Source organism: Nomascus leucogenys, unplaced genomic scaffold, assembly GCF_006542625.1.
Source record: "Nomascus leucogenys isolate Asia unplaced genomic scaffold, Asia_NLE_v1 000967F_65025_qpd_obj, whole genome shotgun sequence".
NCBI lineage: Eukaryota > Metazoa > Chordata > Mammalia > Primates > Hylobatidae > Nomascus > Nomascus leucogenys.
Window position 1 is genome coordinate 10,214 of NW_022096343.1, and position 20,522 is coordinate 30,735.

General features: G+C 47.4%; 1 long non-coding RNA gene across 1 annotated transcript; it reads right to left on the reverse strand.

Moving 5' to 3' along the window:
• Positions 1-6,767: 6,767 nt before the first annotated feature.
• Positions 6,768-20,295, reverse strand: LOC115833887. Its single transcript, XR_004029112.1, has 3 exons — positions 20,236-20,295; positions 19,249-19,376; positions 6,768-6,820 (listed from the first exon to the last, which is right to left on the reverse strand). It is a non-coding gene; the product is annotated as an uncharacterized LOC115833887 (long non-coding RNA).
• Positions 20,296-20,522: the final 227 nt, after the last annotated feature.

Genomic DNA, 20,522 nt, shown 5'->3' on the forward strand with positions numbered 1-20,522 from the left:
AGGAGGTGAACAGAGGAAGGAGGAAGGGTGATGGGGCCTACAGGGTGTGATATGACCTGAGTTATCACCTCCCTTTGTGCTGCTGTTGTTTCTTACTGTGGGCAATGCACATTACACACAGTTTGCCATTTTAAGGAAGAGATGATTTAGTGCACTGAGCATTTTACACAACTGCCAGCCTTATCTAGTTCCAGAACACCTTCATAACCCCCCCCCAAAAGACCCCATACCCATTAAACCGTCACTCCCCAATCTCCCTGCTCTCAGCCTTAAGCAATCACCCATCTGCTCTCTGACTCTGCAAACAGTCTTATTCTAGACACTTCATGCAAATGATATTGTGCCATTTTGCACTTTTGTGCCTGGGTGTTTTTTGTTGTTGTTTTTGTGGTTGTGGTGTTGTTTTTGTTTTCACTCCATTACTTCTACACCAAAGTAATAAATGATGTATTCAGTCAAAGGGTATCAAGGACTCAAAAGAATACAACTTTTTTTTTTTTTTGACGGAGTCTCACTCTGTCACCCAGGCCAGAGTGCAGTGGCATGATCTTGGCTCACTGCAACCTCCGCCTCCCGGGTTCAAGTGATTCTCCTGCCTCAGCCTCCCAAGTAGCTGGGATTACAGGTAACTGCCACCATGCCCAGCTAATTTTTTTTGTATTTTTAGTAGAGATGGGGTTTCACCATGTTGGCCATGCTGATCTCGAACTCCTGACCTCAGGCGATCCACCCACCTTGGCCTCCCAAAGTGCTGGGTTGACAGGCGTAAGCCACCGCACCTGGCCCCCATTTTTATGGTTATTTCTTGATGATATGCTAAACTAGGAGTGGATTATTCATGTGTACTCTTTTTAGACCATATAGATTGTATCAGTCAGGGTTCCTTAGAGGAATAGAACTAATAGAAGGTATACACACACACACACATATATATACACACACACATATACCTATTTATACACATATATATGTATATATATACACACACATACATATATATGTATATATATACACACACACACATATATATATGTATGTATGTGTATATATATACATAAAGGGGAGTTTATTAAGGAGTATTAACTCACACAATCACAAGGTGAGGTCCCACCATAGGTCATCTGCAAGCTGAGGAACCAGGAAGCCACTCTGAGTCCCAAGGCTGAAGAACTTGGAGTCCAGTGGTGCAGGGCACGAAGCATCCAGCAAGGGGGGAAGATGGAGGCTGGGAGGCTAAGCCAGTCTAGCCTTTTCACGCTCCTCTGCCTGCTTTTATTCTGGCCACACTGGCAGCTGATGCGATGGTGCCCACCCAGATTGAGGGTGGGTCTGCCTCTCCAAGTCCACTGACTCTAGTGTTATTCTCGTTTGGCAACACCCTCACAGACACACCCAGGAACAACACTTTGATTGGATCTTTCAATCCAATCAAGTTGACATTCAGTATTAACCATCACACCCAGGAAACTCATTCAAGGGTCACGATATGTGAAGGTCACTCTAAAATCACTCTGGCTATAAGAGATATTACCCGGGCCTGGCATGGTGTCTCATGCCTGTAATCCCAGCACTTTGGGAGGCAGAGGTGGGCGGATCACTTGAGGTCAGGAGTTCGAGACCAGCCTGACCAATATGGTGAAACCCCATCTCTACTAAAAATAAAAAAATTAGCCAGGCATGATGGTGCACACCTGTAGTCCCAGCTACTCGGGAGGCTGAGGCAGGGGAATGGCTTGAACGTGGGAGGCGGAGGTTGCAGTGAGCTGAGATGGGGCCACTGCACTCCAGCCTGAGCAACAGAGAAAGACTCTGTCTCAAAATAAAAAATAAAAAGAAAGAAAGAACCATAAAAATGGGTAAGCAGCAACCCTGGAGACTGCTCTGTCTATGGAGTAGCCATTCTTTTATTTCTTTACTTTCCCAATAAACTTGCTTTCCCTTTGCTCTACGGACTTGCCCTGAATTCTTTCTTGCATGAGATCCAAGAACCCTCTCTTGGGATCTGGATGAGGACCGCTTTCTGGTAACAGAGGGGTGTAGTGAGGCCTGGCCAACCTCCACTTGCCAACATGGCATGAACTTTAATTTTTTTTTTTTTTTGAGATGGAGTCTTGCTCTGTTGCCCAGGCTGGAGTGCAGTGGCACAATCTCTGCTCACTGCAACCTCTGCCTCCTGGGTTCATGCCATTATCCTCCCTCAGCCTCCTGAGTAGCTGGGACTACAGGTGCCCACCACCATGCCCAGCTAATTTTTTGTATTTTTAGTAGAGACGGGGTTTCACTGTGTTAGCCAGGATGGTCTTGATCTCCTGACCTCGTGATCCACCCGCCTCAGACTCCCAAAGTGCTGGGATGACAGGCCTGAGCCACCGCGCCCGGCCAACTTTAAATTTAAATTGAAATAATTTCACGTTAAATTTTAGAGTGTCCTGGCCAAGGGGGGAGTCCATTCAGATTTTTATTTTTGCTTTATTTATTTATTATTTTTGCCATGTTGGCCAGGCTGGTGTCGAACTCCTGACCTCATGATCTGCCCACCTCAGCCTCCCAAAGTGCTAGGATTACAGGTGTGAGACACAACGCGTGGCCTTCATGGTTATTTCTTGATGATATGCTAAACAAGGGGTGGATTATTCATGCCTCTCCTTTTTAGACCATATAAGGTAACTTCCTGATGTTGCCATGGCATTTGTAAACTGTCATGGTGTTGGTGGGAGTGTAGCAGTGAGGACGACCACAGGTCACTGTTGTGACCATCTTGGTTTTGGTGTGGTTTGGCCAGCTTCTTTACTGCAACCACTTTTATCAGCAAGGTCTTTATGATCTATATCTTGTACCGACCTCCTATCTCATCCTGTAACTTAAAATGACTTAACGATCTGGCAATGCAGTCCAGTAGGTCTCAGCCTCATTTACCTTATGTGGTCTAAAAAGGGGAGGCATGAATAATCCAGCCCTTGTTTAGCATATCATCAAGAAATAACCATAAAGGCCAGGCATGGTGGCTCACGCCTGTAATCCCAGCACTTTGGGAGGCTGAGGCGGGCGGATCACAAAGTCAGGAGTTCGACACCAGCCTGGCCAACATGGTGAAACCCCATCTCTACTAAAAATAGAAAAATTAGCTGGTTGTGATGGTGCATGCCTGAGCAACATGGTCAAACCCCATCTCTACTAAAAAATACAAAATTAGCCAGGCGTGGGGGCAGGCGCCCGAAATCTCAGCTACTCAGGAGGCTGAGGCAGGAGAATCGCTTGAATCCTGGAGGCAGAGGTTGCAGTGAGCTGAAATCAGCTACGGTACCCCACACTGAGTGACGGGGACTCTGTCTCCAAAAAAAAACAAGAAAAGGAGGCCAGGTGCAGTGGCTCATGCTTCTCATCCCAGCACTTTGGGAGACTGAGGCGGGCAGATCACTTCAGGTCAGGAGTTTGAGACCAGCCTGACCAACATGGAGAAACCCTGTCTCTACCAAAAAAATACAAAAATTGGCCAGGTACGGTTGTTCACGCCTGTAATCGCAGCACTTTGGGAGGCCAAGGCAGGTGGATCACCTAAGGTCCGGAGTTCCAGACCAGCCTGGCCAACATGGTGAAACCCCGTCTCTACTAAAAATACAAAAATTAGCTGGGCGTGGTGGCACATGCCTGTAATCCCAGCTATTAGGGAAGCTGAGGCAGGAGAATCTCTTGAACCTGAGAGGCGGAGGTTGTGGTGAGCTGAGATCACACCATTGCACTCCAGGCTGGGCAACAAGAGAGAAACTCCGTCTCAAAAAAAAAAAAAAAAAATTAGCCAGGGATGATGGTGCACACCTGTAATTCCAGCTACTCGAGAGGCTGAGGCAGGAGAATCGCTTGAACCCTGGAGGCGGAGGTTGCAGTGAGCCGAGATCGTCCAGGGAACTCCAGACTGAGTCAGGGACTCTGTCTCAAAAAAAAAAAAAAAAAAAAAAAAGAAAGCAAAAAAATCTCCTCCCAATCGAGGAACTCCTTCTTTAACCCCTCTCCTCAAGGGTAGAAGAAAAAGAAAACCATTTTTCTACGGAACAAGCATTAAATTCAAATGTGATGTACATCCCAGACCATCCGTGAAAGGGATCAGAAACACAGAAGAAATCTCACCCTTTTATGGGCTGGGTGCGGTGGCTCATGCCTGTCATCCCAGCAGTTTGGGAGGCCGAGGCAGGCGGATTGCCTGAGGTTGGGAGTTGGAGACCAGCCTGACCCACATGGAGAAACCTTGTCTCTACTAAAAATACAAAAAATTAGCCGGACATGGTTGTGCATGCCTGTAATCCCAGCCACTTGGGAGGCTGTGGCAGGAGAATCGCTTGAACCCGGGAGGTGGAGGTTGCGGTGAGCCGAGATCGCGCCACTGCACTCCAGCCTGGGCAACAAGAGCGGAACTCTGTCTCAAAAAAAAAAAAAAAAAAAAAGGAAAAGAAAGAACGAAATCTCTTCCTTTTACGCAGCAAAGTGGAGACAGCCCTTTCCTTTCACTTTCTGAAACTAAACGAGGACTCATTTTGACTGGAGGTGTAGGCTTTGCAATTTGGAGTCAGGTAACAGCTTAAATTAAGCTCTTCTCCTCCGTGGACCCTGGGGGATGAAGCTGTTTTTCCTCCCCCTTGGGGATCACATTTCAAAGAGATTCCTCCCAGACACTGCAGGAAACATTCTTGAGCTGTGGTGCGGCTTTCTTTAAAAGATTTACACACATTTGAAAAAGGCAGACAAAGAACTTGCAGCTACCAGTTTGTTGGGGAAGGGGGTGGGGCGGAAAGCGGAAAAATATCCCTCCCCTGGTTTTTTTCGACAAGAGAAAATGTAAGCCTCTGATTTTTTTTTTTTTTGAGACGGAGTTTTGCTCTTATTGCCCAGGCTGGAGGGGAGTGGCGCGATCTCAGCTCACTGCAACCTCCACCTCCCGGGTTCAACCGATTCTCCTGCCTCAGTCTCCCGAGTAGCTGGAATTACAGGCTCCCACCACCACGCCCAGCTAATTTTGTGCTTTTTAGTAGAGATAGGGTTTCACCATGTTGGCCAGGGTGGTCTCAAACTCCTGACCTCAACTGATACACCCCCTTCGGCCTCCCAAAGTGCTGTGATTACAGGCATGAGCCACTGCGCCAGGCCAGCCTCTGAAGTTTTAGTGTACCTGCCTTGATGGGGGAAAATAATGAAAAAATCCTTTTGGATGTGGGATTGTTTTCAGTGAAACCTAACATTTAAAACAGCAAAGCAGACTGGGCACGGTGGCTCACGCCTGTAATCCCAACACTTTGGGAGGCTGAGGCGGGCGGGTCACGAGGTCAGGAGTTCGAGACCAGCCTGGCCAACATGGTGAAACCGTCTCTACTAAAAATACAAAAAAATTAGCCGGGCGTGGTGGCAGGTGACTATAACCCCAGCTACTAGGGAGGCTGAGGCAGGAGAATCGCTTGAACCCGGGAGGTGGAGGTTGCAGTGAGCCGAGATCATGCCTTTGCACTCCAGCCCAGGTGACAGTGCGAGAGTCCACCTCAAAAAAAAAAAAAAAGGCAGCAAAGCAATAAAGTTGGGGTGGGGGGTTGCTTTTTCCCCATTCATGGTGCTGGGTTCCATCAGCTGCCCCATGCTGCCACCTGCTGGCAGGCACCGGTTCACGCTCTTCCGGAATGGTCCACATGTTGCCATGGCAACAAGAGGGTTTCCCTGAAGAGTTGGGCTGTCCACATCTAATGTATGTTTGCAAAGAGCATTCATGCCAGGCAGGCTGCATGTATGAGGCTGAGCCACTTTAGGGCTGGTCATAGTGCTTATAATTTCTTTAGGGAGTGGATAATCTATATACACACAGAGGGATGCTCCTTGACTTACAGTGGGGTTACCTCCCCACAAGTCCATCGTGGGTCCACATACCCTAACTTAAAAATGCATTTAGTATCTTGATACACTGATTGTAACGCTGAAAAGTTGTAAATCCAACCATTGTAACCTGGAAACCATGTGTATATATGAACGTATACACATGCTTTTATTTATTTTTTATGTATTTATTTATTTTGAGATGGACTCTCGCTCTGTCGCCAAGGCTGAAGTGCAGTGGCGCGATCTCAGCTCACTGCAACCTGTGCCTCCTGGGTTCACGCCATTTTCCTGCCTCAGCCTCCCTAGTAGCTGGGACTACAGGTGCCCACCACCACGCCCGGCCAATTTTTTGTATTTTTAGTAGAGATGGGGTTTCACCATGTTAGCCAGGATGGTCTCGATCTCCTGAACTCGTGATCCGCCTGCCTCAGCCTCCCAAAGTGCTGGGATTACAGGCATGAGCCACTACGCCCGGCCAGATGTCCACATTCTAATCCCTGTGTGGTAGAGAGAATAATGGCCTCAAAAATGTCCACATCTTAACCTCATGTGGTAGACAGAATAATGGCCCCAAAGATGTCCACATCCTAATCCCATGTGGGAGACAGAATAATGGCCCCCAAAGATGTCTACACTGTAATCCCCTGTGGTAGAAAGAGTAATGGCCCCCAAAGATGTCCACATCCTAATCCCCACGTGGTGGACAGAATAATGACCCTAAAAATGTTGTCAACACCCAAATCCACATGTGATAGACAGAATAATGGCCCCAAAGATTTATACATCCCACTCCCCATATGGTAGATGTATAATATCCCCCAAAGCTGTCCACATCCCAATCTCTAGAACCTGTGAGTATGTGACCTCACCTGGAAAAACACACTTTGCAACTGTGGTTTAATTAGTGAGCCTAAGATGGGGGGCTGTCCTGGATTCTCTGGGTTGGCCATCTGTCATCAGAAGGCTGCTTATGAGAGGGAGGCAAGAGGATCAAAGTTATAGAAGAAGTGACAATGGAAGCAGAGCCCGGGGTGATGTCAGTGTGGGTTTTGCAGGTGGAGGAAGGGACCATGAGCCGAGGAAAGCAGGCAGCTTCTGGAAGCTGGCAAGGCAAGAAAATGCATTCACCTCCAAAGCCTCTAGAATAAACCAGCCCTGCCAACACTTTTATGTTAGCCTGGAGAAACTGACTTCAGCCTTCTGTTCTTCATAACTGTAAGACAATTAATTTGTGTTGTTTTCGGCTACCACATTTGTGATAACTTGTTACAGCAGCTACAGGTCACTAATAGCTACAGGTCACTACCCAACCAAATACAATCACCCAATGAAACTGTCTGCAAGAAGAAAAAGCAGTGGCAAATGCTCGTGTTTTTTCTTCTTTGTATGACTTAGAGCATTAGATAGATAGAAAATCAGAAAGGGGAAAGAAAGGAAGAAAGGAAGGAAGGAAGAGAGAGAGAGAGAGAGAGAAAGAAAGAAAGAAAGAAAGAAAGAAAGAAAGAAAGAAAGAAAGAAAGAGAAAGAAAGAAAAGAAAGGGAAGAAAGGAAGAAAAAGAAGAAAGAGGTAAAGGGGGAAAGAGAAACAAGGAAAGAAAGAAAAAGAAAGAAAGAAAGAGAAAGAAAGAAAGAGAAAGAAAGAAAGAAAGGAAGAAAGGTAGGAAGGAAGGAAGGAGGGAAGGAAGGGCGAGTTGCAGGATATAAATCAACATACAAAAATCCGTAGCGTTTCTATATATTGATAGTAAACTAGCTGAAACAAGAAATTAAGAAAGCGATTCCTTTTACAATAGCTACAAAAATGTACTTAGAAATAAATTTAACCAAGGAAGTAAAAGATTTCTACAACAAAAATGACAAATATTAATGAAAGAAATTAAAGAAAACACAAAAAAGGAAAGACATCCACGTTTATAGATTGAAATAATTAATATTCTTAAAATGACCCGCTATCCTATGTGATTTAGAAATTTAGTACAATCACTAGCTTGTATTTTTAAAAGCGCCTTTGCTGCATATTCTTAAGATATTCAATGACAATGCCTGGATTTAAGTTTGAGGTATTATATCTATTTTATATTGGGCACAATATAATGTTATCAGAGATAACAGTTTTGATTGGTCCTAGGTCATACAGTAATATATACATTGTGATTTATAGACAAGCTATCTTTTAATACTCAGGCATTTAGAAAGTTCATTTAGACAAAGTTATAAAAATTTGCCTTCCATTCTGCCTATATCACCTAAAAATCCTAAGAGGTAATAACATTTTTTATTTCATGTACAATTTATCAACACAATAAAAATCTAACAATTATCATGTGCAGAGGGTGAAAATCTCATCAGATTAAGGAACACAAAGACATCTTTTTCACATTTCGGATGTAAAACTATTTTGGAAACTGTTATTTTTAGAAACAGTTAAAAAAAAACAACAACAACATTTTTTCATTAGTTTTTCATGTAAAATTGTGACAACCAGCATGAAATAACTGTCATCACAGGAGCATGGTATATTCGATTCCAAAACATATTCTTTGTAAGTTTTAATATATTTATGTATTATTTATACTTAGGTTGTAACCCATAATGCACAGGTATTATTTTTCCTTCAACTCTTAAGAATATTCTTAAATAATAAAATTAAAATTAATGAATTATAATTTTTGTTGTTTGGGAAAAAGAAGAGACACACACTTGACAGTGCATCACTTCATCTCATCATTTCATCTCATTTCATCTCATTTTATCTCATCATTTCATCTCATCCCATCTCATCATTTCACCAAATCTCATCCCATCTCATTTCCATTTCATTTTCATTATTTCATTTCATCATTTCATTATGTCATTTCATATCTCATTTCATCTCATTTTTCATCTCATCATTTTTCATATCATTTTTCATCTCATTTCATCTCAATTCATCTCATTTCATCTCATCTCATTTCATCCATTTCAACATTTCATCTCATCATTTCATCTCATTTCATGTCAATTTCATTTCATTATTTCATTTCATCTCATTTCATTATTTCACCTAATTTCATTATTTCATCTCATCTCATCTCAATTCATCTCATCATTTCATCTCATCATTTTTCATCTCATCATTTAATCTCATTTCATTTCATTTCATCTCATCATTTCAGCTCATCATTTCATCTCACCACATCTCTTCATCATTTCATTTCAACATTTCATCATTCATCTCATCTTTCAATTTCATTTCAATATCATTTCATCATTTCTTTTCATCTCATTTCATTATTTCATTATTTCACTTCATTTCATCTCATTTCAATTCATCTCATTTCATCTCATCATTTTTCATCTCATCATTTTTCATCTCATCATTTCATCTCATCATCTCATCTCATCATTTTATCATTTCATCTCATTTCTTCTCATTTCATCTCATCATTTTATCTCATTTCATCTCATGTCATTTCAATTTCATTTCATTATTTCATTTCATTTCATTATTTCATTTCACCTCATTTCATTTCATCTCATCATTTCATCTCATCTCATTTCGTCTCATCATTTCTTCTCATCTCATCATTTCATCATTTCACCTCATTTCATCTCATCTCACCTCATCTCATCATTTCATCTCATCTCATCATTTCATCTCATCCTTTCATTTCATCTCATTTCATCTCATCTCGCCTCAGCATTTCATCATTTCATCTCATCATTTCTTATTTCATCTCATTTTATCTCATCATTTCATCTCATCTCATCTCAATTCAATTTCCTTTCATTATTTCATTTCATCTCATTCATTTCACCTCGTTTCATTACATCTCATCATTTCCTCTCATCATTACATCTCATTTCATCATTTCATCTCTTCATTGCATCTCATCATTACATCTCATCATTTCATCTCATTATTCATCTCGTCATTTCATCTCATCTCATCATTTCCATTTCATTTCCATTTCATTATTTCATTTCATCATTTAACTTCATCATCTCATTTAATTTCACCTCATTTCATTGTTTCATTTCATTTATTTCATTATGTCATTTCATTTCATCTCATTACGTTTCGTCTAATTTCATTTAATCTCATCTTTTCATCTCATCATTTCATCTCATCATCTCATCAACTCATTTCATCTTATCTCATCATTTCATCTCATCTCGTATCTTCTCATTTCAATTTCATTTCATTTTTTCATTATTTCATCTCATTTCATTATTTCATGTCATCTCATCTCATTTCATCTCATCATTTCATCTCATCACATCTCATCATTTCATCATTTTATCAGTTCATCTTATCATTTCATCTCATCTCATTTCAATTTTATTTCAATTTCATTTCATTTCATTATTTCATTTCATCTCATTATTTCATTTCATTTCATCTCATCAGTTCATCTCATCATTTCATCTCATCATTCATCTCATCATTTCATATCATCATTTTATCTCACCATTTCATTTCATCTCATCTCATCATTTCATCTCATTTCATCTCATCTCATTTCATCATTACATCTTATTTCATCTCATTTTATGTCATCCTTTCATGTCATCATTTCATCACATCTCGTCTCATCTGATCATTTCATCTCATCATTTCATCATTTCATCTCATTTCAACTCATTGCATCTCATCTCATCATTTCCATTTCATTATTCCATTTCATCATTTCATTTCATTATTTCATTTCATCTCATCACATTTCATCTCATCTCATTTCTTCTCACCTCATCATTTCAGCTCATCATTTCATCTCGTCATTTCATCTCATTATTTCATCTGATTTCATGTCATCATATCATGTCATCATTTCATCTCATCATTTCATCACATCTCACCTCATCATTTAATCTCATCATTTATCTCATTTCATCTCATTTCATCTCATCATCATTTCATCATTTCATCTCATCATTTCTTCTCATCTCATCATTTCCATTTCATTATTTCATCATTTCATTATTTCATTTAATCTCATTTCATTATTTCATTTGTCATTTCATTTCATCTCATTTCATTACATCTCATCTTAATTTCATCTCATTTCATCTCATGATTTCATCTCATCTCATCTCATCATCTCATTTCATCTCATCATTTCATCTCATCTCATCATTTCATTTCATCATTTCATCTCATCTCATCTCATTTCAATTTCATTTCAATTTCATCACTACATTTCATAATTTCCTTTATTTCATTTCATCTCATCTCATTTCATTATTTCATTTCATCTCATTTCATCTCATTTTTCATCTCATTTCATCTCATCATCTCATTTCATCTTATCATCTCATCTCATCATTACATCTTATTTCATCTAATTTTATGTTATCCTTTCATGTCATCATTTCATCACATCTCATCTCATCATTTCATCTCATCATTTCAACTCATTGCATCTCATCTCATCATTTCCATTTCATCATTTCATTTCATTATTTCATTTCATTATGTCATTTCATCTCATCTCATTTCTTCTCATCTCATCATTTCAGCTCATCATTTCATCTCATCATTTCATCTCCTCATTTCATCTCCTCATTTCATCTCATCATTTCTTCTCATCTCGTCATTTCCATTTCATTTCCATTTCATTATTTCATCATTTCATCATTTCATTATTTCATTTCATCATTTCATTATGTCATTTCATGTCATCTCATTTCATTTCATATCATTTCATTTCATCTCATCATTTCATCTCATGATTTCATCTCATCTCATCTCAGCATCTCATTTCATCTCATCATTTCATCTCATTTCATCATTTCATTTCATCATTTCATCTCATTTCATCTCATCTCATCTCACTTCAATTTCATGAATACATTTCATAATTTCCTTTCATAATTTCATTTCATTTCATCTCATTTCATTATTTCATTTCATCTCTTCATCTCATTTTTCATCTCATTTCATCTCATCATTTCATCTCATTTCATCTTATCATCTCATCTCATTTCATCATTTCATCTCATCGTTCATCTCATTTCATCACATCATTTTATCTCATTTCATGTCATCTCATCTCATTTCAATTTCATTATTTCATATCATTTCATTATTTCATTTCATCTCATCATTTCTTCCCATAGTTTCATCTCATTTCCTCTCATCATTTCATCCATCATCTCATCATTTCATCTCATTTCATCTCATCTCATCTCCTTTCAATTTTTTTCAACTTTGTCATTTTGTCTCATCATTTCATCTCATCTCCTTTCAGTTTCTTTTCAACTTTGTCATTTTGTCTCATTTCATCTCATCATTTCTACTCACCATTTCATCTCAAAATTTCATCTCATCGTCTCATCTCATCTTATCATTTCTTCATTTCATCTCATCATTTCATCTCATCTCAAGTCATCTTATCATTTCATCTAAGTGAAATGATGTAATGGAATCATGAAATGAAATGGATAGGATGCCCTCAGTGATGTTAAATTTAAAAATTGTTTGTTTTCATGTATTCATTTTTATATTTATATGTACTTATATTTATATTTACTTATATTTCTTTTTACTTATTTTTATTTATATTTTTACTTATTTCTTTATTTATAGACAAGGTCCTGTTCTGTGGCCTAGGCTGGAATGCAGTGGTGCATTCACAGTTCACTGCAGCCTCGAGCAAACCTCCCACCTTAGCCTCCCAGGTAGCTGGGACCCCAGATGCGCACCACCACACCTGGTTAATATTTTATTATTTGTAGAGATGGAGGCTTGCTATGCTGCCCAGGCTGGTCTCAAACTCCTGGGCTCAAGCAATCCTCCTGCCTTGGCAACCCAAAATGCTGGGATTACAGATATGAGCCACAGTGCCCAACCTATTTATTTATTTATTTAATAAAGACAAGGTCTCACTATGTTGCCCAAGCTGGTCAACTCCTGGCCTCAAATGATTCCTCAAACTTGGCCTCTCAAAATGTTGGGATTACAGGTAGGAGCCACCATGCCTGGCCTAAAAATAGTATTATATTTTTATATTATATAATTTTCAATTAGGTAATATGAATATTCTGTACAAGAAATATGCCTTTAATTACATAGGAATAAACATTTGTTACACTGAGAAAAATCTAATAGTGCTAAAAATAAAAATTAATTTGGAAAGGTCATACATTCTTACGTTTATACATTCTTTCATATATTCATATATTCTTTTAACAGTATCAATGGTTTGGAGTTATGTGTACAAAACCATGACCTATATGTAATACAACTAATAACAGGCACTTACAATTCAAGGCATATTATAAACAAAGCTTCAACTTATCATTTTTTTTGTTTTTTTTCTTTCTGTTTTGGCAGATACTATGAACACAACATTCAACTCACAGACACTATGGAGCCCTTACTAAGCATAAAGTACTCTGAAAGGCCAGGGCTAGGACAGAACTGAGACAGGGCCAGGGATACGACAGAACTGGGGCAGGGTCATGGCCAGAGAAAAACCAGGGGCAGGGTCACAGCCAGGGACATGACAGGACCAAGGCCAGGGCCAGAAGCAGGGCAGAACCAGGGCCAGGGCCATGGCAGGATCAGGGCCAGCCGAAGGCCAGGGCAGGGCTAGGGTAGCACAGGCCCAAGGCAGGGCAGGGTCAGTGTAGAGCAAGGAACGGGCCAGGGTATGGCAGGGCAGGGACAGGGAGGTCCAGGGCCAGAGTCAGGTCCAGGACATGGACAGGGCAGGGCCAGAAACATGGCAGGACCAGAAAGGGGACAGGGCAAGGGCAAGGCCAGAGAAGGACCATGGAAAAAACATGGCCAGTGAGGGTCCAGGGCAAGGGCAAGGCCAGGGCAGAACCAGAGCCAGGGCAGGCCAAAGGCAGGGCCAGGGCAGGGCAAGGCCAGGGTAGGTCAGGGCCAGTGTAGGGTGAGGGTAGGGCCAGGGCGAGTTCAGGGCCAGGGCAGGACTAAGATAGCACAGGGCCAAGGCAGGGCCAGAGCAGGGTCAAAGGAGGGGCCAGGGCCAAGCATGGCCAGTGTGGGGCCTGGGGATTGTCAGGGCCAGGGCCAGGGTCAAGGCTGGGCCAGGGACAGGGCCAGAGCAAGGGCAGGGCCAGGGAGAAGGCAGAACCAGAGAGGATCCAGAGCAAGGGCAGGGCCAGGGCGGAACCAGGACCAGGACAAGGCAAAGCCAAGGCCAGGGCAGGGCAAGGCCAGGGCAGGGCAAGACCAGGGAAGGGCAAGGCCAGGGTAGAAAAGGCCAGGCTAGGGCCAGGCCAGGGTAGGAGAAGGCCATGGTAGGGCCAAGCCCAAGGCAGGGCAAGACTAGGGTAGCACAGGGCATGGCCAAAGACAGGGCAGGGCCATAGCAGTGGCAAGACTAGCAACAGAGCCAGGGCAAGTGCTGGACCAGAGCATGGTGGGGACAATAGAGGGCCAGGACGGATGATGGCAAGGCAGGTCCAGGGCCATTTCATGGACTCAGTAAGCCTGGGGTCAGGCCAGGGCAGGGCAAGGGCAAGGTCAGGGAGAAGGCAGGGCCGGGGCCAAGGCAGTGCCAGGGCATGACAGGACCAGTGCAGGGTCAATGCAGGGCCAATGCAGGGTGAGGGCATGGCCAGGGCATGGAAGGGCAGGGCAGGACCAAGGAAGGGCCAGGAGAGGGCCACGGCAGGGTCAGGGCCAGAACAAAGGTACGGCTGGGGCCAGGAATATGGTAGGACCAAGGCTGGGCCCAGGCTGGGACATGCAGGGCAGAGCATGGCCTGTGCAAGGCAGGGCCAGAGCCAGGCCATAGAGATGGGAGGGCAACACCAAGGCAGGGTCAGGGTAGATCCAGGGCTGAGCAGGGTCAGGGCAGGTCCAGAGTCAAGGCAGAGCTAGGGCCCAGGCAGGGCCATGGAAGTGCCAGGGCAGAGGAGGGCAGGGCAATGCAGGACTGGGCCATGGCAGTGCCTGGTCAACTCCAGGGCAGGGCCAGAAGCAGGACAGGGCCAGGGCCAATGCTCAGGCCAGGGACACGGCATGTCAGGAAGTGCCAGAGCAGGGCTGGGCCAACGTTGGGGCAGGGCAAATTAGGCCAGGACACTTCCAAGTCCAGCTCTGGCCCTGCCTTGGCCCTGGCCCCTTCCTGGCCTGACCTTGTCCCTGGCCCTGCCCTATCCATGCCCTGTGTGTTTGACCAGTGTTTTATAACCAGAATCCTACAAGAAACTTAAATCAGCTCTTTTTGTGCATTTTTAGTAGAAATGGGGTTTCACAATATTGCCCAGGCTGGTTCCAAACTCCTGAGCTCAAGCCATCTGCCTGCCTTGGCCTCCCAATGTTCTGGGATTATAGGAGTAATCTGGCCAAGTATTTAACTTCTGTATGCCTGTTTCCTACATTTGGAAAATGGGGATGCTTTAAGTACCTAGCACATGGAATTATTGTGCGAATCAATGCCTCAGATATTTACATATTGATAAAATTATACTCATAGAACACTACTGGAAGGAAAGATAGTATTAGTTAAAATTTAGTGATTATTTACTGCAAATATTATTACTATTACAAACAACATAGTATAGACATTATTACTACTACTATAGTTATCTTAAAAATCTAAAATAAAAAGTTTTACATAATAGCCTAATGTAATCTCTCCTGCTCTGCCCTGGCTCAGCCCTAGTGGCGGCTCTGCCCCTAGTGCTACCACATCTCTAGCCCTGACCCTTCCCTGGTCCTGCCGCTGCCCTGGCCCTTCCCATCTTCAGGCCTTACCATGGCCCTACCCTGGTCCTGACCCTGCCCTGGTCTGGTCCTGACCCTGGCCCTACCCCAGAGAAAGGGTATGGCAGAGCCAGGGAAGGGCCGGGGCAAATAAGGGACAGGACACATAAAGATCCAGCAAAGGGCCAGGGCCATGACAGAGCCAGGGTGAGTCCCTGGCAGGGCCAGGTTCCAGGCCAGGGCCAGGAAAAGGGTCATGGCAGGGTCACTGTATGGCCAAGTCCAGGCCAAAGCCAGGGCAGGGGCAGGGTCAGGCCTGCATAAGGGCAGGAGCAGAGCCAGTGATACGGCAGGGCCAGGGCGGTGCCAGGACAGAACAGGAGCAGAGCAGGGCAGGACCAGAGCCAGGCCATAGAGAGAGTAGGGCAAATGCCAAGGCAAGGCCAGGGTAGTGCCAGGGCTGAGGCAAGGTCAGGGAAGGTCCAGGGCTGAGTCAAGGCTAGAACCAAGACAGGGGCAAAGGCCAGGACAGATCTAGGGCACAAGCAGGGCAGGCTAGGGCAGGGCAATGGCAAGACCAGGCCATGGCAGGGCCAGCCCAGGATAGAACAGGGCACAGGCAGGGCAGGGCCAGGGCCATGGCTGGGGCAGGACAAGGACCAGGACCGGGGTCCAGGCCAGGGCAAGGGTATGGCCAGGGCAGAGGTAGGGCCAGAGCCAGGGTCTGGGAAGGACCAAGGCAGGTCCATTGCAGGGCCAAGATTCAGACCAGGGCCAGAGCAGGGCTGGGACAGGGCAAGGGCCAGGACCAGGAAAGGGCAATGTCAGGACAAGGGCCATGGCAGGACCAGCAACGGGGCTAGGGCCAGGACAGGGATGGGGACAGGGTCAGGGCTAGGGCCAGAATAGAATGCCAGGGTAGAGCCAGGCCAAATTAGGGCCAGGACAGGGTCAGGACCAGGGCTTGGCCAGGGTGTGGCCTTAAGTAGCAAAGGGCCAGGGCCAGGGTCCATGCCAGTGCCAGCGCCGGTCCAGGGCAGAGGCAGGGCCATGGCCAGGTCTAGGACAAGCCTGGGGCAGGGCCAAGGTCTGGGTCAGGGTCAGCACAAGACCAGGACAGAGCCAGGGGAGGGACAGGGCCAGGGTAGGGCCAGGTTAAATCAGGGACAAGACACCTGCAAATCCGCTTCAGGGCCAGGGTCAGGGCACGGCCAGTTCAGGGCCAGGGCCGAGACAGGGCCAGGGCCAGGGCTGTCAGGGTCAATGGCAGGGCCAGGGCCATGGCAGGACCAGGGTCAGGAGCAGGTGTCAATGCCAGGCCAAGGCCAAAGATAGGACCAGGTCTGTGCTAGGGCCAGTGTGAAGGCCAAGGCGGGGTCAGGGCAGGGCCAAAGGGAGGGCAGGGCCAGGGCAGGGTGGAGCAGGCCCAGGGTAGCACAGGGTTAAGGTAGGGCACAACCAACCAGGGCAGGTCTATGGCTGGGGCAGGGCCAAGACAGTGGCAGCTCCAGGGCAAGGCCAGGGTTAGGACCACAGATATGTCCAAGGCCAGTGTCAGGGCAAGGGCAAGGGCAGGGGCAGGGCCAGGGTCATCTAAGAACCAGGGACAAAGCCAGGCCCAGAGCAGGGCCAGGACAGGTACCTGGCAGGGCTAGGGTCTGGGACAGGGCCATGGCAGGGCCAGGGCCACAACCAGGTCTGTGCTATGGCCAGGTCCAACACAGTGCCCAGGTGAGGCTAGGGTGAAGGCCAAGGTAGGGCCAGGGCAGGGTCAAAGCCAGGCTAGGGCCAAGGCAGGGCCAGGGCAGGCAAGGCAGGGCCAAGAAAGCATAGGGCCAAGACAGGGCAGGGCCAGGCCAGTGCCAAGACCTGGGCAGGGCCAGGGAACAGCTAGGGCAGGGCCATGGCCATGGCCTGGGCAGTACCAGGTTTGGGGCAGGAGCAAAACAAGGGAAAGGACAGTGCAAGATCTTGGCACAGCCAGGGTCCAGGACAGTGTCGGGGCAGGGCCAAAGCAGGGTCTGGGCCATGGTAAGACCAGCAACAGGTCTGGGCCTAGGCCAGTGACAGGACCAGATTCAGGGCAAGGGCCAGAGCAGTGCAAGGCCAGGGTAGGGAAGGCATTTCAGGGTCAGGGCCAGGGGAGAACCAGGGCAAGGTCTCAAGCAGGGAAGGGCCAGAGCCAGGACAGGTCCAGGGGCTGCGTTAGGGCAAGGGCAGGGCCAGAACAAGGTAAGGGTCAGGGCCAAGGCCAGGGCAGGGACAGGGCAAGAAATATGGCAGGACCAGGGGCAACGCCAAGGCCAAGGCTGGGCCAGGGCTGAGCCAGGGCTGAGTCAGGGCAGGGCAGGGCAAGGCATGGTATGGCCAGTGCAGGACAGGACAAGAGTCGGTCCACAGAGAGAGCAGGGCTGATGCCAAGAAAGAGCCAGGCTAGTGCCAAGGCTGAGGCAGTGTCAGAGCATGTCCAGGGCACCAGGGCCAGAACTGAGCCAGGGCACAGCCAAGGCAGGGTAGGGCAGGGAAATGGCATGGCCAGGTCAGTACTGGGACAGGGCAGAGCAGGGCAAGGCGCTGGTAGGGGCAGGGCAGGGACAGGCTAATGCAGAGCCATGTCACGCCGGGGTCAAGACACCTCCAAGTCCACTTCAGGGCCAGGGCTATGGCAGGACAAAGACCAGGGCCAGGGTCAGGGCCAGGTCTGTGCTAGGGCCAGGTCCAGAGCAGGGCCTAGCGAAGACTAGGGTGAGGGCCAAGGTAGGGCCAGGGCAGGGTCAAAGGCAGAGTAGGGCCAGGGCAGGGTGATGACGCATCCAGAGCACAGCACGGCAGGCTGATGGCAAGACAAGGGGCAGAGCACTGCCAGCTCAGGGCCAGGGAAAGGTCAGGGCGGAGCCAGGAAAGGGTCTGGGTCAGGGCCAGGACCAAGGCAGAGCAGGGCCAGGGCCATGGCAGAGTCAGGGCAGGTCCTTCACAGGACCAGATTCCAGGCCAGGGCCAGGGCAGCAGCAGGGGCAGGGCCTGGATAAGGGCAGGGCCAGGGATATGGCAGGACCAGGGCTAGAGCCAAAACCAGGCCATAAGTGAGGGCAGGGCAAAAGCCAAGGCAGGGTCAGGGCAGGTCCAGGAAGCGGCCAGCACCAAGCGGGGCCAAGGCACAACCAGCGCAGGGTAAGGCAGGGCAATGGCACCACTGGGCCACGACAGGGCAAGGTCAGTGCCAGGAGAGGGCAGAACAGGCAGGCCCATGGTGGGGCCAGGGCAGGGATGGGCCAAAGCAGGGCCAGGACATGTCCAAGGCCAGGTCAGGGCCAGAACAGGAGCAGGACCATGACATTGGCAGGGCCAGTGCCATGACAGGACCAGGGTCAGGACAAGGGGCAGGGCCAGAGCCAAGCCCAGGCCAGTGCAGGTTCAGGGCAGGGCCAGTGCCAAGGCAAGACCAGGGCAGGGACAGGGTAGCACAGGGCCAAGACAGGGTCAGGATGGGCCCAGAGCAGGACAGGGCTGAGCCAGTCCAGGTAACAGTAGGGCAGGTACAGGGCAAGGCAGGGCAGTACAGGGCCAGATCCACGGCAGGGGCAGGGCAAAGCCAGTCCCATTGCCAATGCACCGGCCCTCCCTATAAGGCTCCTACCACCTGGCCACTGCCGCAGCCTGTCCATCGCTATAAGCCTGACCCCCAACCCTGGCTGCAGCCGCCTGCCCTCCTAGTGCGGCCGCTCTCCTACCGCTCCGGTGCACTGCGGTCTCCATCGCTGCCACCCACCAGCAACGAGGCGAGCCGTGGTGTCGCAAGCTCTAGGTGTCTCCTCCTCCTCCTGGCACGGAGCAGCTGGGCAGGCAAAGCCAGAAAAGCCTAGAGGAAGATGTGAAGGGTGGAAAGGTTAGAGACTCAACTTGTCATGCCGGCCACTGGGTGGCAGGGGCCAGTTTCAGCAAAGGCACTCACACCCACCCTCCAAAGTCCAGCCTCTCCTTTTGGCCCAAGCTGGCTAGGAACTGGGGTCTGGGGTGGGTGTGGAGACACCACAGCATCCAGCTCCCCACTCCACAGGAACCATTGGGCCCACTGGGGCTGCACTCCTCGGGGAGCAGGAGAAGCAGAAAAATTCAGACCCAGCCAGCCCTCCGCACCCAGGTGCCAATTCCTGTTCTGGACGCCTCCATGCACAGGGTCCTGTCCCCCGTGGGGTCCCCAGGGGTGCCTGGCAGCCTCTGAGGCACAGACTCAGAGTGCACAGGCCCAGGAACAGGGGGTGTGGGGGCTCTGCCATGCTCAGGATTCCCACGCAAGCACTGCGTGCCTGCCGCACTCCAGTATGACCAAGAGTGGGTCGCCCTCTGGAGTGTGGAGTCATGGAGAGGAGAACCACTCCTTCCTTGGATGCCAACTCTGCTGACCGCCGCCAGCAGTGCAGCCCCTGATAGCACCGAACTCGCTCCCCCTCCACGGCTAGTCCTGCCCTCAATAGCGCCCCCCACCTCCATCCCCCCATGCCGCCAGTAGCGTATACCCAATAGTGCCCTAACCTGTCCTCCTCCATGGGCATTGCCACCCCAGAAAGCGCCCATAACCCACGCTCCCTGCCGTGGGCAGTGCAGCCCTGTACAGTGCTACCAACCAGTACCCCTAATGCAGGCAATGACACCCTGGATAGCACCCCCAACCCACCCCACACTGCGAAAGGTGCAGCCCTGGATAGCCCCTGTCCTACCACTCTGGTCGTGCTGCAGTCTCTATCACCGCCACCGCCAACCACAGTGAGGCAAGTCAGGGGGGCACAGGCTCTAGCACCCAGCAGCCAGGCACGGAGCAGCTCTCGCTGATGACCGGCTCCTACTACTCTGACCACGCTGCTGTCTCCATGGCCATCTTCTTTGACTACAAAGGAATAAAACTAAGTATCAATAAAAAGAGTAATTTTGGAAACAATACAATCACATGGAAGTTAAACACTACCCTCCTGAATAAATGACTAGTGGGTCAATGAAGATACTAAGA